Source organism: Hibiscus syriacus, unplaced genomic scaffold (assembly GCF_006381635.1).
Source record: "Hibiscus syriacus cultivar Baekdansim isolate YM2019G1 unplaced genomic scaffold, ASM638163v2 tig00110299_pilon, whole genome shotgun sequence".
Taxonomy (NCBI): domain Eukaryota; kingdom Viridiplantae; phylum Streptophyta; class Magnoliopsida; order Malvales; family Malvaceae; genus Hibiscus; species Hibiscus syriacus.
The window spans coordinates 1122230-1148649 of NW_024062668.1; the positions used below are offsets into that span (position 1 = coordinate 1122230).

At 32.1% G+C, this 26420-nt stretch overlaps 1 long non-coding RNA gene and 1 other non-coding gene across 2 annotated transcripts; both read left to right on the forward strand.

Moving 5' to 3' along the window:
• Positions 1–22779: 22779 nt before the first annotated feature.
• LOC120116567 lies at positions 22780–23295 on the forward strand. The gene is made up of 2 exons (XR_005515571.1): positions 22780–23023; positions 23113–23295. It is a non-coding gene; the product is annotated as an uncharacterized LOC120116567 (long non-coding RNA).
• LOC120116630 lies at positions 23084–23210 on the forward strand. The gene has a single exon (XR_005515572.1). It is a non-coding gene; the product is annotated as a small nucleolar RNA snoR77 (small nucleolar RNA).
• Positions 23296–26420: the final 3125 nt, after the last annotated feature.

The following is a 26420-nucleotide window of genomic DNA, read 5'->3' on the forward strand; positions in this document are numbered from 1 at the left end:
CTTTGTAAAATTTGTTCCAAAAATATTTTAAGTATAAATCACAATTTTCATTTAGTAAAGAGTAAAAATTTATCTTTGAAAACTTGGAGTAATATTTTTTATATTCGAATAATTGGATAGAGTATATAATTTTGAATTGAATATAAAATCTTAAAATTTAATCTTGAAATTCATTAACACTTTTGTTATATCGAAACATCAAAATGTTTTCTCAACAATCTCCCCCTTTTTGATATAACAAAATATTTTAGAAATTTTAAGATTTTTGTCTTATGAAAAATTGAAAAATTACATTTAAAAACTACTCCCCCTTACTATAACATTTCTCCCCCTTTTTGTTAAATTAAAAGACTCTATAAAATGTTTAAATAAGTTTTTAAAGAAAAATAGTCAATTGATTTAAATTGATATAGCTGCTAAGATCAAAGTCAAGAGAAATATTAGCCATTAGTCCATAATCATTATTCAAAAACATATGTAATTGTGAATTGGCCATAACTAATATGTAAATGATGCAAAAACTATTGAAGATTTAATTTAAGTTCAAATAACTAAGAAACATTCATAGTAATTCAAACAAACCACAATCAAACATCCAAAACAATCATCCAAACCAAATATTCAAAATTCATCTAAAGCATTCAAAATATTTAACAGTTCTATGTTCACAATGCAACCTAAGAAAACTAGCAAACGAAGTTCAAGCATCTGTAGGAGGATCTGTATTGAATCGATGTCCTTTAAGAAAAGCAACATTGTGTGTTAGTGCATTAAGTCTCTCATCAACATCATCGAATCTATTATACATTGCTTAGCGATGAGCAGTCAAATGGGACTCTAAGGATGCGAACCTCAAATCCAATATCTCTATAAAAGATTAAAAGTATGGAGGCATCAAACTCTCTTGCTGGGTTGGCTCGTCCTCGGGCAGGTTTGCGAGATCGCCGACATCCCGTAAAAGATCATCAAGCTCTTGAGCAGCAGTCAGAGCCTGAGCAGCTCGTGAAGAGCTAGCACCGGGGGTTTTCTAAGTTGAACGAACTCATTGATCCTTATCTCCACTCCATCCCGATTTTCACAAAGAAGTGAGGTTAATTTGGGTGGTAAGAGGGATGACTGCATTAAGATCTACCTTAAGCTCGGCTTTGATAAACATATTACTAAGTAGACATCTGTAAACTAAAGTTTCAACATGTTTAGAGGGAACATTGTTTATGATTTCTACAAGCTCCGTAAAGATAATCCGAGGAAGGTTTATTTTCTTACTATGTTGGATACAATGTATCCACCATAAGTCAAGTGCTATAAGAGTGGAGTATTTTCCTCCAAATGGTTTGAACCACCAAGAAATGATTAGATGAAGAAAATGGTCATGGTGATCTAAAACACTCGCACTAGACTTGGCTTTATAAGGAGTAGCACTAGAGCACGTTCATTATCTAACCCTTTATTATCTAATCCAAATGCATTAGCGATGTAGTCTGAGTCTATATTAATATATTGGCCTAGGGGATAAGACCGAATACTCTCGGTTTCAGTTCAAGACTCGTTTTGGACACAAACTACATTGGAATAGGAAATACGAACAAGTTGGTGGTAAACAAATGGTTCAAGCTGAAAGAGTTTATCAAATTTCCATGATTAGAGGGTAGGGAGGTATTTAAATTTCATGTCTATCATAGCTTGGAGAGATAGGATTCGTTCTTCCCTAATGCTATAAAACTCGAAATGGTTTACGAACCTAAAGTAGAGACCGCTACGATTAGGTTCATTAAAACACGAGTTTAGAATGGTTATCTCGGGTTCATTTGGGGTTTTATGGTGGAATAGGAGGTGGATTTGGAGGTAGGTTTGGAGGTCGGTTTGATCGACTATAAGATGTCCCAGGTCGTTTACAATGAGACATGGTTTACAAAATCAAAATATGAAAGAGTACATGCAATTTTAAAACTCATGTATGCAACACAATTAATCCCAAAACTCAATATGAGTCCTCAATATTCAAGGTTCTCTAAAAGCTAACGTAATGGGCAATTTTGAAAAATATTTGAAAAACTAAGTTTGAAAAATCATTATATGTATAGTTTCATTAAAAACAACATAATTAAATCAAAAACAACAATTTAAAAATAAAAACATTTATTTATTAATTTTTATATTTCAAAAATTATAAAAAATTTAAAAACAATCTTGTGTTTTTGATGAAATTAGTTATAGATTATAGTTCTAAACTATAATCTATCAAATTCCCGATATATATTTTGAACTAGAACTAACTAAAACTAGTCCTATGTTCAAAAATCAATAAAATAGTATTTTAGAAAAGTTTACCTTGAAAAATGGGATTGAGTGGAATTTGTTGTTGTTTGCACTGATTTAATGATTGTAGCAGGATTAGGAGTTGAAGAATGAAAGAAATCTGACTTGTAATCGAAAGATTTGAGTAATATGGAGATTGGGTGCTTTAGGGAGAGGAATGGCGGGCAAGAGAGTTTTTAAGGATTTTTGCGAAAATGATGATTTTTAGGGATTTAAAACCTAAACCTGACAGGGGGTATCGGTACCCATCTAGGGTATCGATACACATTCAAGGAGGGTATCGATACCTATTGAATCAGTATTGATACCTATCAAGGGGGTATCGGTACCTGGGTGACAAGTATTGATACCTAGTGCACATAAATGTCAAAATTTTGTATTTAAACACTTAGCATGCAAAATTAATCAGCTCTAGAAGTATTGGCAACTCATATCACGAAAATTAACAATGTTCAATCAATCAAATCTACCCTTAAATTTTATTTGAACATATTATTAATTTTCAATTAAAGATCATAAACTCCCCCTAACTATTAGCATATAATGCATTTAAAAATGTTATTTTTATAAGCATTTTTCTTTTTCTTATTAAAAGTGCTAAAATAATTTTAAACACTAAATCAAGATAAGTCGGTTAAACCTAATTCTCTCGTAAGTGTCCAAAATCTCTCTTTGTCTAAAGGTTTTGTAAAATTATCCGCTATTTGATGCAAAGTAACTACAAATTCTAGAACTATATCTTCTTTTTGTGACATGATTTCTAATGAAATGATATCTAATTTCAATGTGTTTAGTTCTAGAGTGTTGGATGGGATTTTTAGTGAGACAAATAGCACTAGTATTGTCACACTTGATATGTATGGTACCAACTTCAATTCCATAATCTAAAAGTTTTTGTTTCATCCATAAAACTTGTACGCAAAAACTACCAGTTGAAATGTGTTACGCTTCAGTGGTAGATAATGAAACACTATTTTGTTTCTTTGAAAACCAAGAAATCAACATATTTCCTAGGAATTGACAAGTACCGGAGGTTTTTTTCCTATCTATTTTGCATCTTCCATAATCTGCATCAAAGAAGGCATGTAAGCTAAAGCTAGAGTCTCTAAGATACCAAAGCCCTACATTATGAGTGTCCTTAAGGTATCTAAAGATTCTCTTAATGGTTTGTAGATGTGATTCCTTTGGGCATGATTGAAATCTAGCACATAAGCAAACACTAAACATAATGTTCGATCTACTTGCGGTTAGATAAAGTAAAGAACCAAGCATTGACCTATATAATTTAACATCGACACATTTAACTCCTTCATCTTTGTCAAGCTTTGTAGAAGAACTCATGGAAGTGACTTAGGGTTTCACATTCTCCAATCCAAACTTTTTGAGCATATTGTGAACGTACTTTGCTTGATTGATGAATATGCCATCTTTCCTTTGCTTGATTTAGAGCCCCAAGAAAAATGAAAGCTCTCCCATTATGGTCATCTTAAATTCACTTTGTATTAGTTTAGAAAAATCTTGGCAAAGAGCATCATTAGTAGAACCAAATATTATATCATCAATATAAATTTAAACTACTAATAAATATTTACCTTTTCTTTTTATAAACAATGTAGTGTCAACCTTCCCTTTTGAAAAACCTTTTTTAATTAAAAATTTTGACAATCTTTCATACCAATCTCTAGGAGCTTGTTTTAAACCATAGAGTGCTTTTGTCAATTTAAAAACATGAATTGGAAATTTTAAATCTTCAAAACTAGGAGGTTGTTCCACATATACTTCTTCTTTTATAAAACCATTTAAAAATGTGCTTTTAACATCCATTTGATACAATTTAAATTCATTTAAACATGCAAATGCTAATAGCATTCTAATTGTTTCCATCCTAGCTACAGGAGCATATGTTTCATCATAATCAATTCACTCTTCTTGAGTATAGCCTTGAGCAACAAGTCTAGCCTTGTTCCACACTATATTACCACTCTCATCTAGCTTGTTCCTAAACACCCATTTAGTACCTATAGTAGATTTATCACTAGGCCTTTCAACTAATGTTCATACTTTACTTCTCTTAAATTGATTTAACTCTTCTTGTATAGCCATAATCCAATTTTCATCGGTTAATGATTCTTTGACATTTTTAGGCTCTATGCATGAGATAAATGCAACATAATTACAAATGTCCCAAAGGGAAGATCGAGTAGTTGCCCCTTTAGATGGATCACCTAAAATGTCACCATCCTCGACATAGTTGTACTCTCTTGGGTATGTGATTTCCCTTTCTTCAATGATTAGATTCTTGAAGGCATCCTGGGTTTCATCATCCTTCACTTCTTTCTTTGATGATGGTTCTCCAACTTCATTTACATTTATAATACCTACGTCATCATCAATACAATAATCCTTCATCGGAAGGGGATTATCATCAAAAACAACATGAATAGACTCTTCTACCACTAAAGTTCTTTTATTAAATACTCGATAAGCTTTAGAATTTAAGAAATAACCCAGAAAAATTCATTCACCACGTTTAGCATCAAATTTGCCAAGGTTATCTTTACTGTTGTTTAAAACAAAACATTTACATCCAAAAGGATGAAAATAGCTAATGTTAGGCTTTTTATTTTTGAAATTTTCATATGGAGTTTTCTTTAAAATAGGCCTAATCATTACTCGGTTAATAACATAACAAGCGGTATTTGTGGCCTCCGTCCAAAAATATTTTGGAAAATTGTTTTCACAAAGCATGGTTCTAGCCATTTCTTCTAAAGTTCATACTATGATCACTCCTAACACTTGAAATTGAGTAACCTTTTTCATTTTAGATTACTTTTGAAAAGTGATAAAATGTTCTAATGCTTCATCTTTCGTACTTAAAAATAGAACCCCAAGTATATCTAGAATAGTCATCTACCAATACAAAGGCATATTATTTTCCACCCAAGCTAGTAGTTCTAATTGGCCCAAAAAGATCTATGTGGATCAATTGTAATACTATACTAGTGGATACATCATTAATGGATTTAAAGGAAACTATCTTTTGTTTTCTTTTTGAGCATGCATCACAAATTTTATTGAATCATTATGCACTATGTAAATGTTTTCTATTATATGACCAATAAGCATAATCCAATTAGCTGCAATGTCAATAATTTTACAACCATTTGTTTCAAACAAGACATTATATCCTTTATCACATAATTGACTTATACTTAGTAGATTATGCTTTAACCCATTCACATATAATACTTTTTCTATTTGTATGGAAGAGGTATTACCTATAGTATATATACCTTCAATGTAACCTTTTGAATTGTCACCAAAGGTTACCACTCCTCTATTTTTGTTATTAAGCTCTGTAAACCGGTTCTTGTCTCTGGTCATGTGTCTTGAGCATCCACTATCAAGGAACCATAAGTTTGAACTTGTATTTTGTGCCTTGAAGCAATGCTCATTTTCCTACAAACATAGATTAATTTTTTTATTTTTGGACCCAAATTCTTTTAGGTCCATATTCATTAGTCCCTAAAATCCTAGTCCCCTTTGGTATCCATTTATTCAGGATATCTTTATCTTTAGTAGTATTGAGTTCTTTAGGAATCCATATACTTCTAACGATTTTACCATTAGAGGTTCTTTGGGGACATCTATAATTGTAAGATTTAAAATTCTTTCTAATATAATTTGATTTTGAACTTTCTCCTTTTTCAAAACGTTTTGTTCCAACTTTATTGAAAGAAACTTTAACATCATCAATTTCTTTTTTATGATCATCATTGACTATTGAAAGTAAATTATGCAAATCAGAAATTTTCTTTTCAAATCTTCAATTTTGATTTGCAATTCTTTTATTCTACTTTCAAGATCATTATTGGTCTTGGATATGAGATCATCATTGGTCTTGGATATGAGATCTTTGTCATTTTTCAACTTTGAAATATCTTTCTTTTATTTTGAAAATACTTTTTCATAATCCAAAGCCAACCCATTATATTCCTCTAATAACTCATCAAAAGAACAATCTTGTAAATCGAATAAGTTAGAGGTTACCTGAGAATCCTCCCCGGTGGCCATCAAGCACAAGTTTACTACTTCTTGTTCCTCTTCATTGGATGATTCATCATCGCTCCAAGTAGCCACGTGTGCATTATGTTTCTTCTTTGAATGACCATTCTTCTTCAATTGTGGGCAATCATATTTGACATGCCCAGGCTTTTTGCATTAGTAGCAAATGATAGGGTCATTCTCCTTTAATTCATTTTTGAAGTCTTTATTTCGTTTAAATTTTCTTCCTCTATTGGGCTTCATTAATTTTCTGAATCGTTTGGCAAATAATGACATTTCTTCATCGTCGTCATCATCATCAGAATCACTCTCATCTTTTGTGGATTTGAGAGCAATATTGACATTCTTCTTTTTCTCTGTCTCTTTCTTTGTATCGTTCTTATTTTTTAGGTCTACCTCATCTTGAATCATCATTTCATGAGTGAGGAGAGAACCAATGAGTTCATTGAGAGTTAAAGACTTTAGCTCTTTAGCTTTGATAATCGTAATCTTCTTCGATTGTCAAGTTTTTGGAAGAGAATAAATTATCTTCCTCATAAGTTTCTCGTTAGGGATTATTTCCCCAAATGCTTTGAGGCCATTGACAATCACGGAGAATCTATCCGTCATAGCTTTGATGTCTTCATCTAGTTTCATCCTGAAATTTTCATAGCTATGAGTAAGAAGACTAATTTTGGATTCTTTTACTTTATTAGTTCCTTTATGTGTGACTTGTAGTTTGTCCCATATCTCATTGGCGGTTGAACAAGATGATACTCTCCCGTGTTCATCTGGTCCAAGTGCACAGAAAAGAATATAGATAGCTTTTGAGTTGAGCTGGAATAATCTCGTATCTTCTTCACTCCATATATTCGAATTTATTGATTGTTCAGAGTATCTGTTCATCATGATTTTTCATTCTCCCATGTCACTAGCTTGAATGAAGTACCTCATCCTAGTCTTCCAATAAGCATAGTTAGCTTCATTGAATAAATGAGGCTTGTTAACGGGCTTAGAATCAAGAACAAAGTCGAAGTTTGATGTAGAGACCATTGATGAGTTAAATATCGATTGAACTCTTCCCGAATCTACTCAAGATGTGGTAAAACCTTCAAATGAGTGTATCTCTGATACCAATTATTGAGTTAATTGATCAGATGAATCGACCAAGATGGGGGTGAATTGGCAATTTAAAACGTTGGTGTAAGTTTTGACAGAAAATTGAAAATATTTACACAGTGATTTATAGTGGTTCGACTTTCTCAACCAAAGTTTACGCCCATTACCTTAGCTATCCACACTAAGGATTTTCCACAAATTCACTAATTTGTCTTTCTTTTAAGGACAAAGAGTAACCTTACAACTCCCTCAAGAATTATACCCCAAATTCTTGAGAACACTCTCTCCCAAAGAGAAACGTACAAATTTTACAAACTTACAGAAAAACCTCACAAAGTAGAATGTTTGCACAATTCTATAACAAATAAAGAACACTCAAAGATGAATACAATTGAGTACAAAGTGTGTTCTTGAAAGCAAAATGAATATTGAAATGATGTTGGCTTGAATTGCTCAAACTTGATGTTTAAGGCTTTCTCTTTTGTTTCTCTAGCGATCAAAGGCTTCAGAAACTTGTTTAAATACACCTTGGATGAGTTCTAGCCGTTGGTAATCAAATTGGTGATGATAGAGCCGTTGTAGTGTGAAAATCCACTTGAAAAACTGTTGGGGGCGTATGGGTATCGGTACCCTTCAATGGGTATCGATATTACCTATATAAAATTCAAATATTTTGACTGTTATAAAACCAGGGATATCACTACCTCTCAAGGGGGTATCTATACTTCTATAAAAGGAGGTATCGATACCTGTCATGGTATCGGTACCCATATTGCAATATGTTATTCTCGGAGTCAAAATCAACATAAGGGGTATCGATACCTTTGGGATAGGTATCGATACCTCTATATAAAGGGGTATCGATATCCTATAGGGTATACGTACCTCATTTTCATTCGATATTTGAGGGGTATCGGTACCTCTTAAGAAGGTATCGGTACCTCCCTATTTAAAACTCAAATTTTCACTCGATTATGGTTCGAAATACTTTGTAAAAATTATTCCAAAAATATTTTAAGTATAAATCACAAATTTTCATTTAGTAAGGAGTAAAAATTGATCTTTGAAAACTTGGAGTAATATTTTTTATATTCGAATAATTGGATCGAGTATATAATTTTGAATTGAATATAAAATCTTAAAATTTAATCTTGAAATTCATTAACACTTTTGTTATATCAAAACATCAAAATGTTTTCTCAACAATAACTAAAAATAAAAATGAATATGATAATAAATAAATTCATTATTTATGCACAATCAACGAAATTCAATGTTGTGGCATTGAAATTTAGTTTTCAAGTGGGTACAATCAAGCATCGTGCATGTACAACATTGCCTTGTCACGCAGAGGTGGAACTCTATTGTAAGCTTTCAAACGTTGGTCATTGATTTTGAAGATTGTCCCATCATCTATGTTCTTGATGTCAACAGATCCATGGGGATAAACATAATACACCTCAAATGGTCTTAACCATCGAAATTTAAGCTTCTCAGGGAAAAGCTTAAGTCTGGAATTATAACGCAACACTACTTGGCTAACATGAAAATGCATTGGCATCAGTTTTTGGTCGTGCCACTTCTTGGTTTTTTCCTTGTATATCTGCATATTTCATATGCTTGTGTCCTAAAATCTTCCATTTCATTAAGTTCCAGTAGTCTCTGCTCCCCAGCTAACTGAGCATCAAAATTCAGTCGCTTAATGGCCCAGTACGCCTTATGTTCTAGCTAAACAATGAGATGATAGGCTTTCCCATACACCAACTTGAATGGTGACATGCCCAAAGGAGTTTTGAATGATGTTCTATATGCCCAGATTGCCTCATCTAACTTTGGTGACCAATCCTTTCGCATTGGATTCAACACTTCTTCTAAAATCTGCTTGATCTCGCGGTTGGATATCTTAGCTTGATAATTTGTCTGTGGATAATATGTCGTGGCAATCTTATGACGAACTCCATATCTCCTTAGTGCCTTGGAAATCAACTTGTTATTGAAGTGGGTTCTCTTATCACTAATGATGGCTCGAGGTACTCCAAATTGAGTGAAGATATTCTTGTGCAAAAACTTGAGTACGATTTTAGAGTCATTCTTTGATGTTGATATTGCTTCCACCCACTTGGATACATAATCCACAACAAGCAAAATGTATAGATCTCCTCCAGAAGATGGGAATGGTCTCATGAAATCGATACCCCCAAACATCAAACAACTTTATTTCCAAAATACCTTGCAGTGGAATTTCATGTCGACTAGATATGGTTCCAGTGCGTTGGCATCGATCGTAAGATTTGTAAAATATATGAGCATCTCTGAACAGAGTTGGCCAATAAAAACATGATTGCAGGACCATTGTAGCAGTCCTTGCTCCTCCAAAATAAGCTCCACTTGGGGTCGTGTGACAATGGTATAAAATGGCGCGTTGCTCCTCTTCAGGTACACATCGTCTAATGAGCTGGTCAGCATAATGCTTGAACAAAAATGGCTCATCACAAAAATAATACCTTGAATCATGCTTGAATTTCTTTTTGCCTTGTTCAAATCAAAAAGCAATATTCCACTAACAAGAAAATTAACAAGGTCAGCGTACCACGGGATTGCCATGGCATATAAGATTTTCTCATAAGGAAATTCCTCTTGAATATCTACAGTGTAATGGCATTCAGAGTTATTCTCTAGCCTAGATAAATGATCAACAACTTGGTTCTCAATACCTTTTCTATCTACAACCTCTATGTCGAATTCTTGCAAAAGTAAGACCCACCTAATAAGTCTAGGCTTTGCATCCTTTTTGTTCACTAAGTATTTTATATTCAAGTGATCAGTGTGAACAATAACATTAGTGTATGTTAGGTATGGTCTAAATTTATCAAAAGCAAATACCATAGCAATTAATTCTTTCTCAGTGGTTGTGTAGTTCAGTTGTGCTTCATTCAAGGTACAACTAGCATAATATATAACATGAAAAAGTTTACCACAACATTACCTCAAAACAGATCCTACGACATAATCGCTGCATCACACATCAACTCAAATAAAGATGTCCAATCGGGAGGAACTACAATAGGTGCTGAGATCAATCGTTGCTTCAACTCAGTGAATGCATCGAGGCATAACTCGTCAAACACAAAGGGTTGGTTTTGTTGAAGCAAAGTGCATAAGGGCTTGGAAATTTTGGAGAAATCATTAATGAATCTTCTATAAAAGCCAGTGTGTCCAAGAAAACTCCTTATGCCCTTGACAGAAGTTGGCGGTAGCAAATTTTCAATTACTTCAATTTTCACTTTATCCACCTGAATGCCCTTGTCAGATATCTTGTGGCCAAATACAATGCCTTCAGTCACTATGAAGTGACATTTCTCCCAGTTTAAAACTAAATCAGCTTCCTCACATCTTTTAAGAACTTTTACCAAATTATCGAGGCATCGCTCAAAATTATCTCCAGAAACGGAGAAATCATCCATGAATATCTCAAGGAAGTCCTCAACCATATCATAAAAAATAGCTTTCATGCAATGGTGAAAAGTTTTTGGGGCATTACAAAGTCCAAAAGGCATCCTCCTAAAAGAAAAAATGCCATAGGGACCAGTGAATGTAGTTTTCTCCTGGTCCTATGGTGTGATGGCAATTTGATTGTACCCAGAATACCCATATAAAAAAGTAGTAGAATACTTTTCCTACCAATATATCTAACATTTGGTCAATGAAAGGTAGAGGAAAATATCATTCTTTATAGTTTTGTTGAGCTTACGATAATCCATACATATCCTATATCCAATGACAGTGCGAGTGGGTAATAGCTCATTATCCTCATTTGTAACCACATTCGTACCACCTTTCTTTGGTACATATTGGACAGGGATTACCCATGAGCTATTCGATATAGGGTAAATCACTCCAGTATCAAGCCATTTCAAAATTTCTTTCATTACCACTTTCTTCATAACAGGGTTGAGTCTTCATTATGGTTTTATCGAGTTGTTGTGGCATTCCTCTAGCAGGATCTTGTGCATGCAAATCATGAGACTAATTCCCTTCAAATCAGCCAGAGCCAACCAAGTGTTTTTTTATGATGTATCAAAAAACTTAACAAACTTTGCTCTTGGTTAGTAGTAAGGTTAGATGAAATAATCACAGGTTAAGTGTTTTCACTACCCAGGTAAACATATTTAAGATGTCCTGATAAGGGTTTAAGCTCTAGGGTAGGTGCATGCAATACGATGGCTTAAGAGGAATAAATTCATCAAAATTTAGGGGTTCAAAATTCATACTTGATCTAGCTAGTAGTAAACTATATTTTCCACCCCAATTGGATAATTTTCATAGTCCTCTAAGCTTTCATCATCAATCAAATTTTCCTTGTCTACTAACTGAATAAAATTGTTCTGGAAAAGATTTTTGGTTTCTTCTTCAATTAATGAGTTAATTTAGACATGCCTTGGCATTCTTCAGGGTCATCAGCATACTTGAGAGTACGAAACACATTGACAGTCGCACACTGATCGACCACTCTCATGGTGAGTTCACCTTGTTCACAATCTATCAAGAATTAGAAAATCGACTGGAAACACAAATTTATCCACTTTTACTATGACATCCTCGACTTTCCCTTCAGCTCTAACATGGGATCGGTCAGCAAGTTATAAAATCACTGAGGTGGGTCTCGCATCTCCTATGCCAAGCTTCAAGAATCTAGATTTTGGCATTAAGTTCACACTTGAACCAAGATCGCATAATGTATTTCCAACAAAATTAGTTCCTATAGAACAGGGAATAATTAAGCTATCCATATCATTTTACTTTGGTGGCAACTTACTCAATGAAGAACAAAATTTTTTATCGTGGCAACTGTCTCATACTTCTCCACTTTCCTTTTCTTGGAGCAAATTCCCTTAGGAAATTTGGCATACGCGAAATATGTTCAATAGCTTCCAAGAGATGTACGTTGATATGGAGTTGATCAAGAATGTCCACAAACTTCTTGAACTGAACTTTGTCATTATGCTTCTTCAATGTTTGGGAAGGATGGTAGGGGTCTAGCTTCCTTAACTGCATGAGTAGGAATTATTTTTGCCTTGGTATTAGAATTTTCTACCTCGGCAAGCTTACTAGCAGAACCATCCTCATTGTCCTTCTCGGCAATGATATCATCATGTAATTCATCTTCAACTTTAAATTCTTCATTAGTGGGGGTAGAATCATCATGTTGTGTCCCCTCCCCCAATCTTAACTTTTTGGTTAATTTTCGTTCTACTCCAAAGAGTCAACACATTACTTTGTTCTTTTCCATGCAATTTAGTGACTTTAGTGTCACTTGGAAAACGTCCTTGCAGACGCTCTTGCAATGCAACAGTAATCTGACTAACTTGACCTTCCAAAGCTCTTAAAGATGAACTATGGCTTTGAAGTAAGGTTCCTTGACTATGAAGTAAATCTCATTGATTCTTAGCTGAAGTAGAGTGGTATTGCAGCATTGTCTTCGTGGTAGATATAAAATATTGAATTGCAGCTTCCAAAGAACTAATGCTCGCTGAAGATGAGGCTCATTTGTTGGTATTATGCCATGGCATAGCATTTTGGTAGCCTTGAGATTCAGTGTGATTCTGCTGACGAGTGAATTGATTAGCATTATGGGCTCCTTGATTTCCCCATGAGAAATTTGGGTGCTAACTCCATCCTGCATTATAAGTGTTATAATAATGATTATTATTGCCTCGGTTGAAATTACCTACAAAGTTGATAGAATCAAGATTGGTTGGGCATTCGTTCTCGTGATGATTATCTTGGCATAACAGATATGTCGAGCTAGTTGCTTTCATTTCCTTTACCTCAGTGGAGCATTGTAAATTTTTCAGCATATTAGTAATAACTGAGATTTGAGCAGACACCTTCCTTGGTATCTAACTCGAATGTTCCAGGAACTTTCCTCCCAGTCCCAAGCCTTGAGGAAGGAAATTGATAGTCATTATTGGCAATTTTTCCAAAATAACAAACGCCTCAGTATGTCATTTATCGAGCAATGTTCATTTTTGAGGCATCAAGTATCATCCTCATGAGTGCATTAACTCCATTATAAAACATAACTACTTGAGTCCAATCGTGAAAACCATGATTTGAGTACTTTTGAAGAAAACTCTTGTAACGATCTCAACACTCATACATAGATTCGTCGTTGTCCTGGCGAAAGGATGATATATCATTCCTTAGCTGAGTGTTCATGTTCGGTGGGTTATATTGCAATAAAAAACTCTTGAAAAGATTGGCCCATGATTTCATCAAACCAGATGGAACACCACTCAACCAAGTCATTTCTCGATCACGTAAAGAATATGGAAACAACTTTAATTTTAGCACATCCCTGTGCACTCCTTCTTGGCGGAAAGAATCACAAACCTCCAAAACATTATGAATATGATGTTTGCCATCTTCAGTTGGCATGCCCCAAACTACCCTATGGAATTCAACATATTAAACATGACTAGTTTAAGCTCAAAATGTGCAGCTTGAATTCTGAGTGCCACAATTCTAGGATTTATATTATCTAGTATCGTATTTAAATGATCAAGAATCGTGCGGGACCTATCATTAGGTCCAACATTTTGTAATGCCTCGGCATTCTGATTACCATCATCTTGACCAATGTCCTGGTTTCAATTTGATACGTATTTTCTCGAGCATGTTGATCATGTATCCTTTGTCTAAAGAGTCTTTCAATATTAGGTTCTATTGGTTCTAATGGCTCGTCAGAATGTCTTTAGGCATACACCAAATAAGCCTAAAAAAGAAAAAAATATAAAATATAAAGAAAATTATACAAAAATAAATAAGCAAAAATAAAATGCTCTGGAAAAACTAATTAACTTCATGTTGCCAATCCCCGACAATGGCACCAAAAACTTGTTGTGTGTTGTGAGTACTATAAAATTATACTCAAATAATGTGCAAGTATACACAATCGCTCAAGTAATAAAGTGATGAGTGAGTATTGTCTCCATAAGGATTGGTGGAAATTACTAAGTTTAACCAAAGCAAAGTACTACTCTATCTAAGTATAGTTAGTGATGATATATACCAATGGAGAATGTCACGGCAATGAAAAGTGTATGTTGGAAATGTCAAGACAATGTATTGGCAAAGAACATATTATAATATTGAAAATGATAGAAATGTCAAGACAATGAAACCGTAAAAATAATAAATAAATGATAGTTTGATAATTCTCACACAACAAGCCGCCTATAGAAATAAATGGTAAGGATTGATTTAAGGATGCTAAAACTTATCTCTCAAGCATATTTAATCTATCTAAGTTTCGCTTGCTCGACGGAGTTTGCTAAAAATGCTCCCGCTATCTCTAGTCAAAGGAACCCAACAGAATAGAATGTCACAGCATCTCCTCTAGGTCTCAATTATGGCAACCTATGCTATTGATAAAAACTACCCCTCTTAGTCATTGAAATCATATCTTAGCCTCTCTCAAACACTAAGGGATTAGGATATAGTACTACTATGCCGAGTTTAAGCTTAAGAAAATACTACATCCCATTGCTTATGTGGATCTTACTTGTGTTTCTCTCAATACTACAAGCATTAATGACTAAGTTTCACTCAAACACCTAGCCTTCATCCAAGTAATGGACACTCTCATGCCTCCTACAAACTTAGAAGATGAAGCATTCATAAGCAAAACAAGTAAATGCAAAAGATAAATTTAAATCTACCATTAAAACAAAATCAAACATCCATAAAATCAACCCCACCAAATAAGGTTAGTTCATGGTGGGGTTCAAATTATCCATTAAATAAAACATGTAAATCATTCATTCCAATAACTCAATATCAAATGAAAAATAACAGCAAAGGGGAAGGGAACAGAAGCCTTAGACACTCGCAGACGGAGCTCTCCTCGACCACCACAACTCTCCTTAGCTTGCTAGCTCCTCTCGGATGCCTAGCACACCACTCCTTAGAGCTCGTTAATGGAGGAACACCACTAAGAGAATGGAGGGAAGGAAATGGTAGAGAAGATGAAGAAAATCTAGCTGGATATGGTGAGTGTGTAACCTCTTTCCTCTCTCATGTGAGGTGTATTAAATAATAAAAAATATCTAAGGGTATTAATGGGATTTAACACTTCAAATAACCATCATACCCTAGAGTCACTCCTTGGGCGTGAGTTTTATCCTCTCATATGGCAGTGGTCCCAAGAAGGTGATTATAACCATCATACACATGCCTTGTTAGCTGCCATTTTATAAAAATATATGTTTGTCTTTTTTTGCGCCAGAAATGCCAAGGCATTTCAATCTGCTTCACCAACGTGTCATGTCACAACATTCCTTCCCAATTCAACCGTTTGCTTGTTATTTCCCGCACAACATAAACAACCACACCTTTCCGTCATATAACACTTTTATAAGATAAAATAGCACAACCACCATTAATGCAACTATATCCAACTATATGCATCTAAAATGACCTAAATGAGCTTTTAAACAAATAATAACTTAAGTGAAAAGGCCTTAAAAGTAGCCTTTTTAGGGAGTTATCAATAATTTTAGGGAGTAAGGAGTAAAAAGATAAGAAAATTTTACACAGCAATTTATAGTGGTTTGACTTATCAACCAAGTCTACATCCAATACCTAAGCTCCTCACTTAGGATTTTTCTAACAAATCCACTAATTTGTTCTTTTTTTGCAAGGATCAAGAGTAAACTTTACAAACTCCCTAGCATTTCAATTGGCTAAAGTAGAACCAATCCCCTTTACAAAAGGTAAAAAGAAGTAAACAAAGAAACCTCTAAAAGATAGGTGTTTACAAAATTAAAGCTCACAAAAAACACTAATATTTACAAGAGAAGGAAAATAAAGAGTGAAAAATCTTTCTCTTGTGTTTGATTGCTTGGATAGGTGTTCTAACCATTCTTCAAGTGTCATGTACTTGTATTTATAAGTTGGAATAAGGTTGTGATAAGGTTGTGATCGTTTCTAGCCATTGGGGATGATTTCTATTGTTTGGGGATGTTTTCTCTGCATAAATAAATTGCACAGGAAAGGGAATATCGGTACTCCATTAATGAGTATCGATACTTCATTTAATATATTTAAAGAAAACTAGTCGTTACTAGTCATTGGGCCTGACGGTATCTATATTATGTTCATGGTAGCAATACTATTATGTAAAGTAGTATCGGTACCCCTTTGGGTATCGGTATCTATTTTGCATTCTGGAATTTGAGCAAGCTGGTAGTATCGATACTACCTTAAGAGTATCGATACTTCTCTTACCTTTGGAATCGGTACAATGTGAACAATATCGGTATTGTTCATGCAGTATCGGTATTGTAAGAACAGTATTGATACTTTGTACTTTGAAAAACAATTTTGTGCTCAAATCCTAGTTTAATGGACTTTAAATTATTTTTGAAATCTTTCGAAAACTTTGAACAAATTCAATTAAGTTCAAAATCATTTTGCCTTAATTTGTTATATCAAAATATTATAAAACATGGTTAAACAAGCTCTGTCTTTTTTATATAACAAAACATTTGAAATTTTGTTTTTTGGCAAAACTCCCCCTTAATAAAACATTTAATGAAAAAGAGACATATTTTGGAGAAACATTAAAACTCCCCCTTTTTCATTCTTGAAATTTAATTTTTCAAACCTAAATTCTCCCCCTTTTTGTTATATAAAAAATAATTCAACTTTAATGTTCAAAAATAACAATGGAGAGTAAGTGGTAAAATTTATCGTAAAATTATTTGAAAAAATCAAAGCTCCCCCTTAATAAAAGCATTCCAAAAATATTTTTTACTTTAAGAGCATGACACTTAAAAGACATTGAATTTCAACAAAGAATAACAAACATGTTAGTAGCACAAGAAATTCAATACATCCGAGTCTAATATACTTTATGTAATACCAATTGTTAATTTAAGTACATGTGCATAAAACTATCCAAAAATGTTATGCATTTGAAAACTTGATATCAATTGTTAGAGAGATATCATTTGCAATAAATCACATGCATAAACATTTAAATTAAGGTCAATTTTTTTAAAAATTGTGAATCAAAGCATTTGAAAAATTGATATCAATTTTTAAAGAGATGTTATTTGCATTTAAAACCAATTTTGACCAAAATTCATTATGATGAACAAACATTTATGAAAAATCATTAAACTTTAGAAAATGTTCAACACAATTCTTTTTAACATACAAGAGATAGAAAATCAACACAAAATCATTTAAGTTCAAAAACTCATGCATGCATAAACTAAATGAGCAACCAATTATGCAAAATCAAAAAGCTTTTAAGCATAGAGGTTACCCATTCTTTTTCAAGCGTGACTAAAGCATTTGAGTACCGTCACTTTCATCACCATTGCACCCACACACCTACAAGAGACATTTATTTGGATTTTGGTATTCAAATTGCTTTGGATCCTTGAGCATTAGTTTCAATGCCCCTTGTTCCCTTAGGAACCCATACTTGTCTAATTTTAAAAGATTTTATTTTCTTTATGGGACAAGCATGTTGATTCATCTTTGACCAATGAATATTTAATGGAGAATATGGAAATGACAATTGGTAATTTTTAAGTTTTATTAATGGTAAAAAATAAAATTTCATAATAATTGGATTAAAAATTCAATTATATTAGTATTAAGCCATGTGTTAAGGCTAATTAATGATAAACAATCAAGAAATTAGCTCATTTTCAGCTTGTTCTTCTCTCTTGTCAAAACATACATAGCTACCAAGGTATGATCTTTATTTTGATTTTTGTAGTTATATACTTAATTTTTGTTATAAGTTATTATATAGAGAATTAATCTACATGAAATTCTCTATCATTTGGTATCAATATTTCATGGTGAAGTTTTTTGTATGTTGAAGTTGAAAGTAAGGTTTGTGTAGGGGTTTTTTTAAATTTTGAAGAATCCATGAAGGATTTTTTATGTTTTTTATGTTGGGGATTATTCCTAAACCATGTATGATAATTAAAATTATTTGTACATGCATATATAAGGTATGGCCATACCTGGGGTTTGTGAGAATGTTTGAATTTTGATTTAATTTGATGTTGTGAGGATTGGAATAACATGAATTTAATCATAGGATGTTGAATTCATGCTTGAAATTGAACAAAAAGTTCACCTAGATTACTTAAAATATTCGGCCATAGGAAAGAAGTTGGGGGAAATTCTTGAAAAAAATTTATGGTTTAGAAATGATATTAGAAGTGTTCTATGTGATTTGGAGATTAATTTGGAAGAATTTGGAACCTTGAAATAGAAAAAGGATCAGTTTATAAGTTTTGAGGGTTGTGGGACATTATTGCAAGAATGTGATATTTGGAGGTTTAATGCTTATTTTTAATATTTGAAATGCTGGAAATTTAAGTTGCAAAGTTGTTTGGAACCAATTACAAATTTGGAAAATTTTAGGGGTGGAATTAAAAAGGTCTTAAAAATATAGGGATTTGATTGCAAATTTTTAAATGTGAAAGTATCATTTGGATAAACTAGAACAATTCTGGAAATTTTAGAAGGTTGCTAATTTTTGAGTTTAAGTATTAAGTTGGGATTAAATTGCCAGTTTATAAGGTTAATAGTTGAATTCGAAAAGCCTAAGAAAGTTTAGGATGAAATTGCAAGTTTTTGAATGTTTAAGTGTTGATTTGAATATTTTGTTAAGGTGCTGGAAATTTCATGTAACTAAGGTGAACTCTAGAAAGAATTCAAATATAGTGACTTGATTGTGTAATTGGAAAAAGTCGAGGGATTAAAGTTGGAAACAATTATTGTTGGGAATTAAAGAGTATTTTGAGAAGTTTCAAATTTTGATAAAAGTATGACTTAGTTTAGTATCGATTTTTATTTTTATAGAATTTTATATTTTTTCAGTTTAAATTATGTTAGTTCGAAACTAACATATAGTTTGAATATGTTATGTTATGATGTCATATTATCAAAATATGATAAACCTAACGATTCAAACAACCCGAAAGGAAAAGACAAAGCATGTGAGTAGAAATATCATATAAAAGGTTCGATAGTGAGGCAAAGGTGAATGCAATTTATTTATTTAATTACTCTAACCGAGGACGACTTGTGATCATATTATTTTATTTCAAAGAAATGATTTATGTTTTAATTATGGTATTATTTTCATAATATTTTATTAAGTATTATGAATGATTTCATTTATAAACTGCCCCTGTATTTACAATGTATTTGTGTCATCTTCTTTTTTTTATTTTTGTTTACTCGGCGACGACACCAATCTTAATATTGGTTGTCGACCGTCAAGGATTATTAGTTATCTTGTTTTTATACTATGTCCTTTATTTTCTTTTTTCTTTGAGTCTTTAATTTTGAATAAAAATCTTTGTCCTCGTGACACATTTTTCTCTGCTTTTATAGAACTCGTTTTCTCTACTCTTGTGACACGATCCTTATGGCTTTTGATATGTTTTTCGCATACATTTGTGGTCATTTTGGTTCTCACCCAAAAACCATAACGATATTTATTTTTTGATTGGTTTATCAATGGTCACGTATAGTCAGATCCCCTCTTTTGGTAAAAGATTATTTGCAATGTAATCAAAATTGTGTAGCGAAACAGCCTGCTAGATTGTTTAGTTCGCTCTCCACTCTTTTATCATTTCGTAAAGCATCTTATTCGATAGAGACAAGGAGTTTTTTATGAAGGTTATTGAGTTTTGATTTGGTCTTCATTCTCATAGAATGTTTCATTTTTCTTCATATCTTTAGTTTAATATTTTACTTTTGTATGAGTATTTGGTGATTATTGTCTCCAAAATTTTCTCTATATTTTGATGCATTGTAATTTTGATTCATTTCATTATTAATGAAACCCAATTGTCATTATTCAATATATATATATATATACACGACATTAACAATTCTATTAATTTTTTATAATAAGTGAGCAAAATAAAATTAAAATATAATGTTAAGTATAATTAAAAAAATACTTTACTGAATAAAGCATAACATCACTAATAATTAAGTGACTAAATAGTTTGGCAACTAAAATGATTTGAGGCAAGTTGGATAGATTAACACTGTCATATTTATATGGGTAAACTATACATTTAATATCTAAACTATTAGTTTTGGTCGTTTTAGTATCTAAACTTTTAATTTTCTCAAAAGCATACTCAACGTTTAGTTTTTATTTCATTTTAGTATCTTATTGTTAAAAACTTAACGCATTTAGTACCTAAATTATCATTTTTGGTTTGTTTTAATACCTAAACTTTCAAATTTTTTAAAATTTACATTAACTTTAGAAAGAGGTACTAAAAGAAACAAAAACTAATTTTTAAAGACGGATATTAAAATGAAACAAATACTAATTTTTAAAATGGATGAAAATTAATAGTTTAGTTCTGGGAAAATGGCTCAAATAATGTATTTCAAAAAAATATTTTCCAAAGTAATCCACCTCCTACATTATTTCCCATACTAGGCCAAATACTAAAGTACTTTAGAAAACTCCAAGATTACTATGCGTCTTTAGCTTTGACAAATTGAAAATGAATGGATCACCATGCGTCTTTCACCAAAAATTTTAAGTCGTACAATATTCATGGCGTCCTCCTTTTACATTGTAACAATCATCCTAGATTAAGAAATAATATGGTAAAACCCTAAATCATAAACCCCAAACACAATCTAACTCGAACATTAACCCAATTTTAATCTAATAATTAAGTTAAAGTGTATAAAAAATACTAAAATAACTCAACCTAAATTGACCTGAAGATCCAAAGTTGACCTGAATCAAAAATAATTGATCATATATTAATTTGACCTGAAAATCAATCGATTTGATTTGATCTGACCCGAAATCAATCGATCCATTTTGATCTAACCTAATACCCGAACATACCGACTTACTATAAACCCTAATAAAATCGAAACCCAAAATGACTCGAGCCGACCCGAACCTGACCCGAATTAAGTCTAAATCAAAATGACCCGAACAAACCCAATCCGAATGACTTGTTTGTCACCTCTAGTGTACAGTAACAATGAACTTTCTTACCTTTAAATTAAGGGTAAATTACGAGTTTAGTACATAAACTATCAGTTTTGATTTTTTTAGTGCCTAAACTTTCAATTTTTTAAAACAATATCTAAAGTTTAGTTTTTATTTCATGTTAGTATCCTTATCCAAAATTTAACGTTTAGTTTTAGGTAAATTCAATTAAAGACGTAGTTCATATAGCCAATTACTTGGATTCAATTAGAATATCACACACACACGTATAACCTTAATAAAACTATTATTTAAAATTATTTTAGGTCTTATAATTTTTCAGTTAGAATTTTTTTTCGACTAATGAAATGTTAATATGTCGCATAAAATTAGATATTATTTTAATAAAAATAGTTTAAAATTTTAAAAAATATAATTTAAAAATTTATCTTAACAAAAAATTAATTTAGATGTCTAAAATTATTATATATAATAGGTTAAAGACTTCTGATAAAAAATAGTTTAATAATTTAAAGAGAAAGAACATAATTTAAGTTTTTTTAGTTTAAGCCTAAAACAAAATTCATAATGTTGGGACCCATCCATACGAGACAGTCTACTTTGGCCCAAATTTATGTTGGACCGTCTAAATTAATCTTTAAAAGATGTGAAAAAAGAAAAGACTTAATTGCTTATATTCTTATTCTACGGTATTTAAACTTTTAAATATTTTAATTTCATCTATAAACTATGATTATCATATTAAATTAGTCCTTAAACTTTTGAATATTTCATTTTCATCCCTAAACTAGTATCTTCAATCTAAATTGATCTCAAACTTTTTGAATATTTTCATTTCATCCCAAATTATACATATATACTTATCATATCTTTTTTTAATAAAATCGTTAGATAAAGTTATATTATTATGTGTTTGAAAGAATAAAATTTAGATTAAATTATGGTTGAAATTAATTACATATTTGGATAATTTGAGGATGAAATTTGAAGACTCAAAATTTTGAGGATCAATTTAGAATGAGAGCCCTAGTTTAAGGATGAAATTGAAATTTTCAATTTTAAGGACTAATTTAGAATGAGAGTTATAGTAAAAGGATTAAATTAAAATGTTTAAAATTTTAAATACAACATTAAAATAAAGGTTATAGTTTAGGGATATATTATGCAATTAACTCAAAAGGATATCTGATTTTGAAAACCCTAAATCCATGAACCTTCTCTTTATTTCCTGCGCCGCTTTACTTCCTCTCTCACTTTTCTTTCTTTTATTTTTCAATTTCTCTGTTCCCCCAAGCTCCTTCCCCCTTCTCATTTTTATTATTATGTGTTTTGATCAATGGATGTATTTTACAAAACGGGACAGAAGTTTGGCTCTTTGGCTAACTTATAAATCCCTGCCATGGAGATGAATGCTGCTCCCAATATCAAATCCCTTCAACTTTGTCTCCAAATTCGCTACGATCGGCCATCGATTCCAAAAATTCTAGCGGATTCTTCGAAAAAGTTGGTACATCCTCTTTTTATGATTTTTACGAATGATTTTTGGTATGTGAGTAGTGATTCAGGCAGCCTCCTTGCCCTAACCATGGCAGATGGAGGTGTTTAACTGCTCGGAAATAAAACGATGCTTTTGCTCTTCAGATTTGCTGAGGTTATCCCTTGAAGCTGGTCTAGTAAGCCTTAGCACATTCCCTTTCTATTTCTCGTCGATCTCGTAACTGTTTGATATTGTAAAATATATTTTTCACAAATTAATCAATGCCTAAAACTCAGAATTTGAGCTTCAATTTCTGTATGGTATATTTTATTTAATCAGTACTTCACAGGGAATTAAAATCACACACAAACAGCATTATAACTTTATTAGCAATGAATAGTTAAGGAATGAAAGTAATCAGAATTTGATGATCAAGTGGTTTGTTGATTGTTGTTGATATTTTTTTGGAAAATTATGTATTTAGTATATAAATTATCAGTTTTTTTATATAATTTAGTACCTAAACTTTTAATTATGGTTGATTTAATATTTAAACTTTTAATTTTTTTAAACTTAACGTTTGAATAAGGTACTGAAATAAATTAAAAGCTAAATTTTAGTAGGTATAATTTTTAAAAAATTAAAAATTTAGGTATTAAATCTTATCAAAATTATTAGTTTAGGTAAGAAAAAGTTTACCTTCTTTTTCTGTTGTTGGATTACGAGAACTCATTATTAGGGGAAAAAAATTTTGGGCAGCAAAACTTTTCTAAAATGGGATCTTAAGGTGGCCCATTTAATGCTAACCGTCAGGTTAAAGCCCTGTTTACCAAAAAAAACACTGAGCTCGGCCCTTTACAACTCTAAACTCAAATATTTTTTAAAAATTTACATTTAAAAAATAAAAAAAAATAATTTGGACATGCACAATTATTATACACAATAAAATTTGAATTAAGAAATTATATATAATTTTTATAAATAAAAATACTGTACTTTATAAATAATTAGATTATATAAATGTATATAATTATCAAAATAAATATGGAATATAACAACAATTAGTTAATTTAGTGAGATGAGATATTAGGTCCCTTAAGAAAAGTTTAGGAGTTCGAATCTTAACATTTGCTAATGAAACAAATTGAGTTGGGAGTAGAGGTACACAAAAAATTCAAATATCCGATTTTGCGCAAAAAATATCCGAAATTGGATTTGGGAAAAATCGGTTTTTTTTAAATTGGATCAGATATTTAAAAACCAGATAGTATAATCGGTTTGGGAAAAAGTTGGACGATCGGTTATTTTACCAGATTAAAAACTGATTTTTATTTGGAAAAAAATTCGATTTAGGGTTTAAAAAACTAGTCGTTAATATAGCCGTTGAGAGGGTTTTGTGATCGCTTTTTGACCATTTTTTCTATAAAAAAAATCATAATTTTACCATCCTAAACGTGTATAAATAGATTGGGGATGTATTTGGTTGATTACAACTTTCTCAAATCTTATTCACAACACCTAAACATCTTTCAAATCTTTTTTTTTTAATTTTTTGATCATCATGGCTACAAATACCGACCCTAACAAGGATGAATCTTCCGTCGGAGGAAACCTTGAAGTCGTAAGAGTGATCTAACACACTCAAAACAAAGAAATTTGGATCACTACGATTTATGTGAGATGTCAAATGGCTCGAGGAGAACACGTTGTAAACTGTCTAAAGTTGTTTGCACCGGAAGGAAACACAACGTTGAAGAACCATTTTACAAAATCTTGCAAGGCACTTCGCTCAAGATCGAATCCAAGTCAATCGAATCTTACACCGCAAGGTGGTGTTTTTGTTTACGACAAAGAAAAATTACGATAAGCATTTACAAAGTTCGTGATTACAAAAGCATTGTAGTTCGACCACTTTGATGATGAAGATTTCACGTTAATAATTCAACAACTAATGCAATTATGTTATACTCAAGTAAGTCGTACTACCCTTAGAAGAGATGCTATAAAAATGTGGTGTACGGCGAGGGAAAAATGATTTTAGGATTTCAAGAACACCGTTATGGTGTGTCGCTTACATGTGACGTTTGGAGTTCCCCTCATAATACCGGAATTTATTTTTTAGCCGTTACGGCACATTGGTTATATCAAGATAATTGGCAAATGATGAAAAGAACAATCACGTTTGAATTATTCGTTGAGCCGCATACCGGTGCTAATTTATTTAAACTTTTAAAAAGGGTAATTTGTCTTTATAAATTAGAAAATAAAGTTTTTTCTATATCCTTTGATAATGCATCGAATAATACAAACGCGGTTCCAAGATTGAAAATATTACTTTCATCGATTTTAGACGGTGCGTTTTTTCATACCCGTTGCGTTGCACACATAATTAATTTATCCGTGCAAGTCGGTTTAGAGGTTATTGAGCCGATTAGATTAGAATTTAAAGCAATGATAAAATCGGTTTTTTGCAACAACAACAAAAGACTAAATGATTATGAAGGATTTTGTAAGTCAGTTAATAAAAAAGCTTTGGGTCCTAATTTGGATTGTCCAACTCATTGGAACTCAACTTGGATGATGATGCATCCGCATTAAGGCAAAGGGAAACATTGCAAACATTTCACGATCGGCTTTTCGAGAGGGGTCATGTCACAAACATTTATTCGGATTCGAGTTGGGAAACTATAGTCAAAATAACCGATTTGCTTGGGGTTTTTAAAAATGCAACAACTTTTTTATCCGGTGTTTATTACCCTACTAGCCCGTTTGTTCTTAATCAAATATTTTTGTTGGCTAACCGACTAAATGACTTTGAATTTGAAACCAAAGTTTTTCAAGAAATTGGATTTGCAATGAAGGAAAAACTTTTAAAATATTTTAAGGAGATTCCCCCCAATTTTACTTGTGTCGCCACTTTAAACCCAACGTTAAATGTTGGCGGGGTTGAAACACTAATCGAACAAATTGCATTTTCTTTTAATCTAACCTATGATGAACCCAACTTTGTCCAAAACCAAATAAATTATTTTAACAAATGTTTTCGAGACATGTTTGCAATTTATTTAACTAAATACATATCAAGTAGTGTAATACATGATCAAATGTGAACGAATGCAGAATCATCTAGTAGACGTCCAAGTAACATAAATTTGTCACTTTTTAACACTCTAGTAAATTCTCAATCCAAATGATCACGTACTACCACCCCAAGTAGCGAGTTGGGAAATTACATGTCATGTGATTTTCTATCAAAAATGACATTTGAAGAGTTTGAAAGTTTGGATATTTTGGCTTGGTGGAAAGAAAATGAAGCATAATTTCCGATTCTAACCGCCATGGCCCATGATTTACTAACCGTCCAAGCTTCTACGGTAGCTTCGGAATCCGCTTCTTCTGTTGGTGGCAGGGTTATATCGTAAC